This window comes from Odocoileus virginianus, chromosome 13, assembly GCF_023699985.2.
Source record: "Odocoileus virginianus isolate 20LAN1187 ecotype Illinois chromosome 13, Ovbor_1.2, whole genome shotgun sequence".
Lineage (NCBI taxonomy): Eukaryota > Metazoa > Chordata > Mammalia > Artiodactyla > Cervidae > Odocoileus > Odocoileus virginianus.
The window spans coordinates 13,601,917-13,608,710 of record NC_069686.1 but is presented as its reverse complement, the minus strand read 5'-3'; the positions used below and the strand labels follow the sequence as shown (position 1 = coordinate 13,608,710).

The 6,794-nt window shown below is 41.6% G+C and overlaps 1 pseudogene; it reads right to left on the bottom strand.

The window, feature by feature from the left end:
* Window positions 1–4,741: 4,741 nt before the first annotated feature.
* LOC139037990 (non-histone chromosomal protein HMG-14 pseudogene) lies at window positions 4,742–5,393 on the bottom strand (annotated as a pseudogene).
* Window positions 5,394–6,794: the final 1,401 nt, after the last annotated feature.

The window sequence follows — 6,794 nt, the reverse complement described above, 5'->3', positions numbered from 1 at the left end:
TTGTTTTTGCTGACTGTATAGAGCTTCTCCATCTTTCACTGCAAAGAATATAATTAACCTGACTTCAGTATTGACTCTCTGGTGATGTCCATGTGTAGAGTCTTCTTTTGTGTTGTTGGAAGAGGGTGTTTGCTATGACCAGTGCATTCTCTTGGCAAAAATCTGTTAGCCTTCGCCCTGCTTCATTTTGTAGTCCAAGGTCAAATTTGCCTGTTATTCCAGGTATCTCTTGACTTCCTACTTTTGAATTCCAGTTCCCTATTATGAAAAGGACATCTTTTTGGGGTGTTAGCTCTACAGGGTCTTGTAGGTCTTCATAGAACCATTCAACTTTAACTTCTTCAGCATTACTCGTTGGGGCATAGACTTGGATTACTGTGATATTGAATGGTTTGCCTTGGAAATGAACAGAGATCATTCTGTCATTTTGAGATTGTACCCAAGTACTGCATTTTGGACTCTTTTGTTGAACTACGAGGGCTACTCCATTTCTTCTAAGGGATTCTTGCCCACAGTAGTAGATATAATGGTCATCTGAATTAAATTCGCCCATTCCAGTCCATTTCAGTTCAGTCGCTCAGTCATGTCCAACCTTTTGTGACCCCATGAATCGCAGCACGCCAGGCCTCCATCACCAACTCCCAGAGTCTACCCAAGCCCATGTCCATAGAGTCGGTGATGCCATCCAGCCATTTCATCCTCTGTCATCCCCTTCTCCTCCTGCCCCCAATCCTTCCCAGCATTAGGGTCTTTTCCAATGAGTCAACTCTTCGCATGAGGTGACCAAAGTACTGGAGCTTCAGCTTCAACATCAGTCCTTCCAATGAACACCCAGGACTGATCTCCTTTAGGATGGACTGTTTGGATCTTTCAGTTCACTGATTCCTAAAATGTCAATGTTCACTCCTTCCATCTCCTGTTTGACCACTTCCAATTTACCTTGATTCATGGACCTAACATTCCAGATTCCCATGCAATATTGTTCTTTACTTTAAACAGACTTTACTTTACTTTAAAGTAAACAGACTTTACTTCCATCACCAGTCACATCCACAACTGGGCATTGTTTTTGCTTTGGCTCCATCTCTTCTTTCTTTCTGGAGTTTTTTCTCCACTCTTCTCCAGTACAATATTGGGCACTTACCAACCTGGGGGTTTCATCTTTCAATGTCATATCTCTTCGCCTTTTCATACTGTTCATGGGGTTCTCAAGGCAAGAATACTGAAGTGGTTTGCCATTCCCCTCTCCAGCGGACCAGGTTTTGTCAGAACTCTCCACCATGACCCATCTGTCTTGGGTGGCCCTACATGGCATGACTCATAGTTTCATTGAGTAAGACAAGAATGTGTTCTATGTGATCAGTTTGATTAGTTTTCTGCAGTTGTGGTTTTCATTCTATCTGCCCTCTGATGGATAAGGATAAGAGGCTTACGGAAGCTTCCTGATCAAACTTTAATGTGCATAAAAATCATCTAGGAGCTTTTAAAATTCAGATCCTAGGTCAGTAAGTGGAGTGAGTGAGTGAAAGTCGCTCAGTTGTTTCTGACTCTTTGCAACCCCAAGGACTATACATTCCCTGGAATTCTCCAGGCAAGAATACTGGAGTGGGTAGCTTTTGCCTTCTCCAGGGAATCTTCCCAACCCAGGGATCAAACCCAGGCCTCCCACATTGCAGGTGGATTCTTCACCAGCTGAGCCACCAGTGGAGAACTCAAGATTCTGTAGTTGTAACAAGCTCCCATGTGATGTTAGATGCTGCTGGTCCTGGGTCATTCTTTGGGTTGCAAGGACTTAGAACATTTACTTTTCATGGATCACCGTAACCAATATCTGTTATAAACAAATCGACACACATCTCCAAACTCTCAAGGATTCAAATCTCTAGATTCCAGTTGGGCTGCTCTAAGAGAAAGGACTTGAGTTCCTCTGCCAGAAGAAATTTTGTGAAGACCCTTTCAGAGCTACAAATAAATTCTTCCATTTAATTGTTTGCATTACCAGACAACCTGCCATGTTCATCTAATAAGAAAGCGTGTGCCTGTGTTCCTATTTTTCCAGTAGGTTAATGGTGATTCAATATATTTAGAGCTGGAAGCTACTTCTACTTGGCTGGGACATTTGAATGAAAAATGGGCACTCCAGCTACATCTCCCTTGGCAAAGTGATCCATTTAATCAGTACTGTTGTTTATATCTAGATAGTGGGTCTTAATCTGAATTACTATCTGCTGATTTTAAGAGAAGGCAAGGAGGATAAGGAAAGGAGAAGAAACACTTCTCCTGAGCTGTGCTGAGTCAATATGTGGTTTATCCATCATGACAAGAGCCACTAGAAACAGGGGCAGACCTCAAATTTTCCTTGGAGACCCTCAGGAGACTCCATCATGCATACAAGAAACAACTCCCCTCTATTTGAAAGAGGTGGTATTTTTCTTATTTCCTCCTCTTCTGAGTCTCTTATATTTTCTCCACAATTTGCTATGGTAGATTTGTAGACTGCAGAAAAAATAAATATATTTACAATTGTCTGGAGGAAAAAAAAACTTACAATCCAATTAAAAAAATAGAAAGTGATTATTGTTTAGCTTGTATCATGCCATGTTCTTAAAATAAACCAGTGTCTCACTGATCCCTGAACCCAGGGTAGGCAAGGCATGAGCTGGGAAGCTGAAAGAAAATACAAGGAGCTGTAGGAACTGCAGACAAGTTTTATTCCCTCTGGCTGATGCAGCAGCAAGGCAGACATGCTTTATTCTCTAATGGCTGACATTGCTGCTAGGGCTATTTCAGGTGCTGCTTATACAGGTATACATGAACAAAGGTGGCGTGTGGCCAAGCACGTGCACCATGATGTGCATGCACATTGCTATAAACTATCTCAGCTGTTAGGTAACCATGCAAAGTCAAGGTTTACAGAACATGGGATGAGAGCAAGAGGCTATATGGCAAGAGACATCACCATCACCATCTTGGCTAATTGCTATTCCCCTGCAACCAGGAACACAGAAATAAAATGTTGCCAATAGTCTTTGAAATAAAGCTGTAGAAAGTCTTATTTTTTAACCAAAATCTATCTCTTTCATCGTTTACTACAAGTATAAGAAGAAAAATCAGAATTAAACAGGTGAGACTTTCTTAATATGTGATTTATTACCCTTCTTTTTCAGTTTTGAGAAAAACCTATAACACACGGTACCTAATTCGTGTCAGGTACAAGAATATGCTGTAAAATGGAATTTTGGTATGTACAAAAAGTATATATATACACTTTGTTTTTTCAACAGTTATGCAGCGATTGAAACGCAATAATGAAATTCAATTTATAAAATTTTTAGTCATGAGAAGTCAGCCCACTTTGTACTCAGTCCACACGCCATTTGAAGAGATTAAAAAGTTATATAACACTGCTGCTGCTGCTGCTGCTGCTAAGTCACTTCAGTCGTGTCCGACTCTGTGCAACCGGGGCAATTAAATGAGACATTTGGCTAGTGAGATCTGTGAAGATGGCTCCTTATGTTGCTATAAATATAAAACAATCACTTACTGTTTGGACAGAGAAAGTAAAAGCAAGTTCAATAAATCATTGGGTTAACTACAATGCAGAAAAAATTAAATTAAGACATTAATTATACTTGAGAACAAACAATTTGTGTCTTTTACAGGACTTTGGATAATATGTGTAGTAGAATGAGGCAGGCTTTTGTGAAAATTGAATTTTCCCAGAAAGGAAAGTGCCTTGTGGTGTCAGTGAAGAATGAACAGAGCATCTTAGAATCCCGGACATTTAACAGCCATCTCCTGGGGCAGGACAGTCAGTCTCCCTCAGGTTGCAGAGAGCACTGTGACAAATTCCCTTTCCACAGACCCGGTTTTGGATCCCAGCTGTTTCAGTCACCAGCATGCTGTCTTTGAAGAAGTCACTAACCATCCCTACACCCTAGTTTGACCCTGAGTGAAGAGCAATGTTTATGCCCGTGATCTCCAGACAACCTTTTCTTCCTCAGACTCTAGCATCTGTGACTCTTTGTTCCTTTTGAAACAGAGTGAAAACATCTACTTTTTAGCATTGGTGAGTATATTGAAAATGTTACCAGTCTAGTACCTGGAACACATTGGTGCTCAGTAACTGTACTGTGCAAATATGGGGGCAAAGCCAGGAAACTAGGGGTGCAACAGGTCGAGCAGCAGACACTCATCACTACCCTTTCCACTGCCCTCCCACCTGGTGATTCTAAGTCTTTGAGCTCTGGCTTTTCTTTTTTTTTTTTTTAATAACTGAGATTTTATTGGTTGTTTTGAGGATCACTACACAGACATTTCAATTTGTACACAATTCTTCACATACGTACCGGAAATCTAAAATATCATGTAGTTGTGATTCTTAACAGTTATTCCAGTGACTTTCCAGCTTAAAATTTGGAGCAAACTTTGCTTATCAGGATATCAAGTACCAATATCTTCAAATATTGATATGTTGTTACATCATAAGTCCCACTGATTCACAATTTAATATCATATACACTACATACCCAAACTGTCAATCGTTCACAGCACATTAACCAAGTTACTAGGAAAACTGGACTACTACGACCAAAGATGTTATAGTATAGTGCACAAAATTCTGTCCAGGAGAGCCAAGATCAAAAAGTGGTTTGCTGTAGGAAATAATTCTACCAAAACAATATGAGAAAAGAAGTAATTTAAAGTGTTCAGGACATTAAATGCACAACTGACTCCAAACTGCCATTTAGTATGCTTTTGTATTATAGGATATAAAAGCTACCCCCCATCTATGGAATATTAAGCTGACACGCAAGACAATCAAAGCCTCCCATATCCAATATCCCACTATTTTCTGGTTGTACCAAAAAATAACCAACCAGAAAATGATTTCACCTCTTAAAAAAAAGCATTTACACTTAAAAAATGGGATGAGGTGGGGTTCCCTCCTTTTTAAAAATGTTTCTGGAGCTACTAAAAAACTTGCATTTACAAAATAGTTGATAAAAATATTCCTCTGGATTGTACAAGAAGGGAAACAGGGACCACTGACAGGACTGAGCGTGTGGTTATTAATCAGACTTGGCTTCTTTCTCTTCTGCTTCATCAGAGGCTGGGCTCTCCTCGTTTTTAGTCTCTCCATTTTCTGCAGGCAAGTCTTCTTTAGTCTCTTGGTTGGCCACTTCCGCCTGTTTTCCCTTTGCTCCTCTTTTCCCTTTTGTTTGCACTTTTTTGTCTGAAGATTTATCCTTTCCCGCCGCCTTTTTTGGCTTCGTGTCCACTTTTGCAGGAGCCGGTTTAGCTGACAACCTCGCCGATCTCCTCTTGGGCTCCTCCTTCACCGCACCCTCGGCGGAGCTGACCTTCCTCTTGGGCATCGTGGCGGCGGGGCGGGCGAGAGCCGAGTGCCTGAGGGCCGCGCCGAGAGCCTTCGCGAAGCTGAGTAGCCTGACCGCTGCCTCTCTCCCGCCGCCCGAGCTGCTCGAACTCTGGCTTTCCGGAAGAATGGGAGTGATACTTATTTTCTTTGATGAAGCCACTAAAGGCTTACATAATCTTTTTGATATCATGGGATTTTCTATTAGTTCAGAAATCAGTGCTTACTCTGCTATGCTGCCATCATACATTTTCCTGACCTTCACCAGCCCTAGTCTCGCCATGCTTTTGTTTGTTTATTCACCAAACATTGAATGCCTGCCACCTGAGATTTGTTTAATGCAAGAGGAATTTTATGCCCATATTTCTCTAACTTTCCAATTCTGAGGGAACACATGAGGAATGGAGCTCAAACTCAGCACCGCTCAGCTGAAAGTTTGGCCCAAAGATGATGAGTGCAGATGACATAACTGTAGGGTTAGAAAGGTCCCACGTTGCATTCACAGGAAAATACCACTGCCTTGGTGTGGTCACTGCTGAGCTCTCCAGGGACACCCCTCCCACTCTCTGTACCAACTATCCTGAGACTGCAAATGTCGCCTTTTCCTAGCGGCGTCCCTCGTGCCTCCACCCCTCCCCATCTCGGCTGCACCTGTCACAGCGGCCTCAGTTGTCTGCTAAACTGATGCTCCTCCCAGAGGCCAGTGGGTATCAAACTTTATCTGAATCACCTAGGGGGCTTTTGCAACCAGCATACTGGTCCCCACTCCCAGTTTCTGATTTAGTAGGTCTAGGGTGGGGCACAAGAAATTGCATTTCCAATAAGTACCCGGGAATGCTGGTGCTGTTGGTTCAAGTGCACACTTGAGAAGTCTACCATGTCCTTGAGGAGAAGAACATCAATTTCTTTTATTTGGTATCCTGAGCACCCAGCACAGAGATTGTCATAGTGTAGACATTCAGACCATATCTGTTGAATGGAAGAAATGGTTGAAATCATGACTCCCTTGCCACTGCATTTGCAGATGGAAAGACTAATTGCGCCCACAGTACAAGAACCCAAGGCAATCCTCCATTACTATTAAGCTCCTCTTAAAACAGAGGGTGAGGCCACTCTGCTGGGCTCTGAGCTGTAGCACACTACCTAGTGCTGCTGAAAGCTATTATATGAAAATACAAAATTTATTTTTAATATGTAAAAATCACACCCTAGGATCATAGACTTGGTTTGACTGGAGATAAAAATGTCACTCAAGAAACAAGTAAAAAGTCAGATAAAAAAACCTAACTCTACACCTAAAACAACTAGAAAAGGAAGAAATGAAGAATCTCAGGGTTAACAGAAGGAAAGAAATTTTAAAAATTAGGGCAGAAATAAATGCAAAAGAAACAAAGGAGACCATAGGAAAAATCAACAA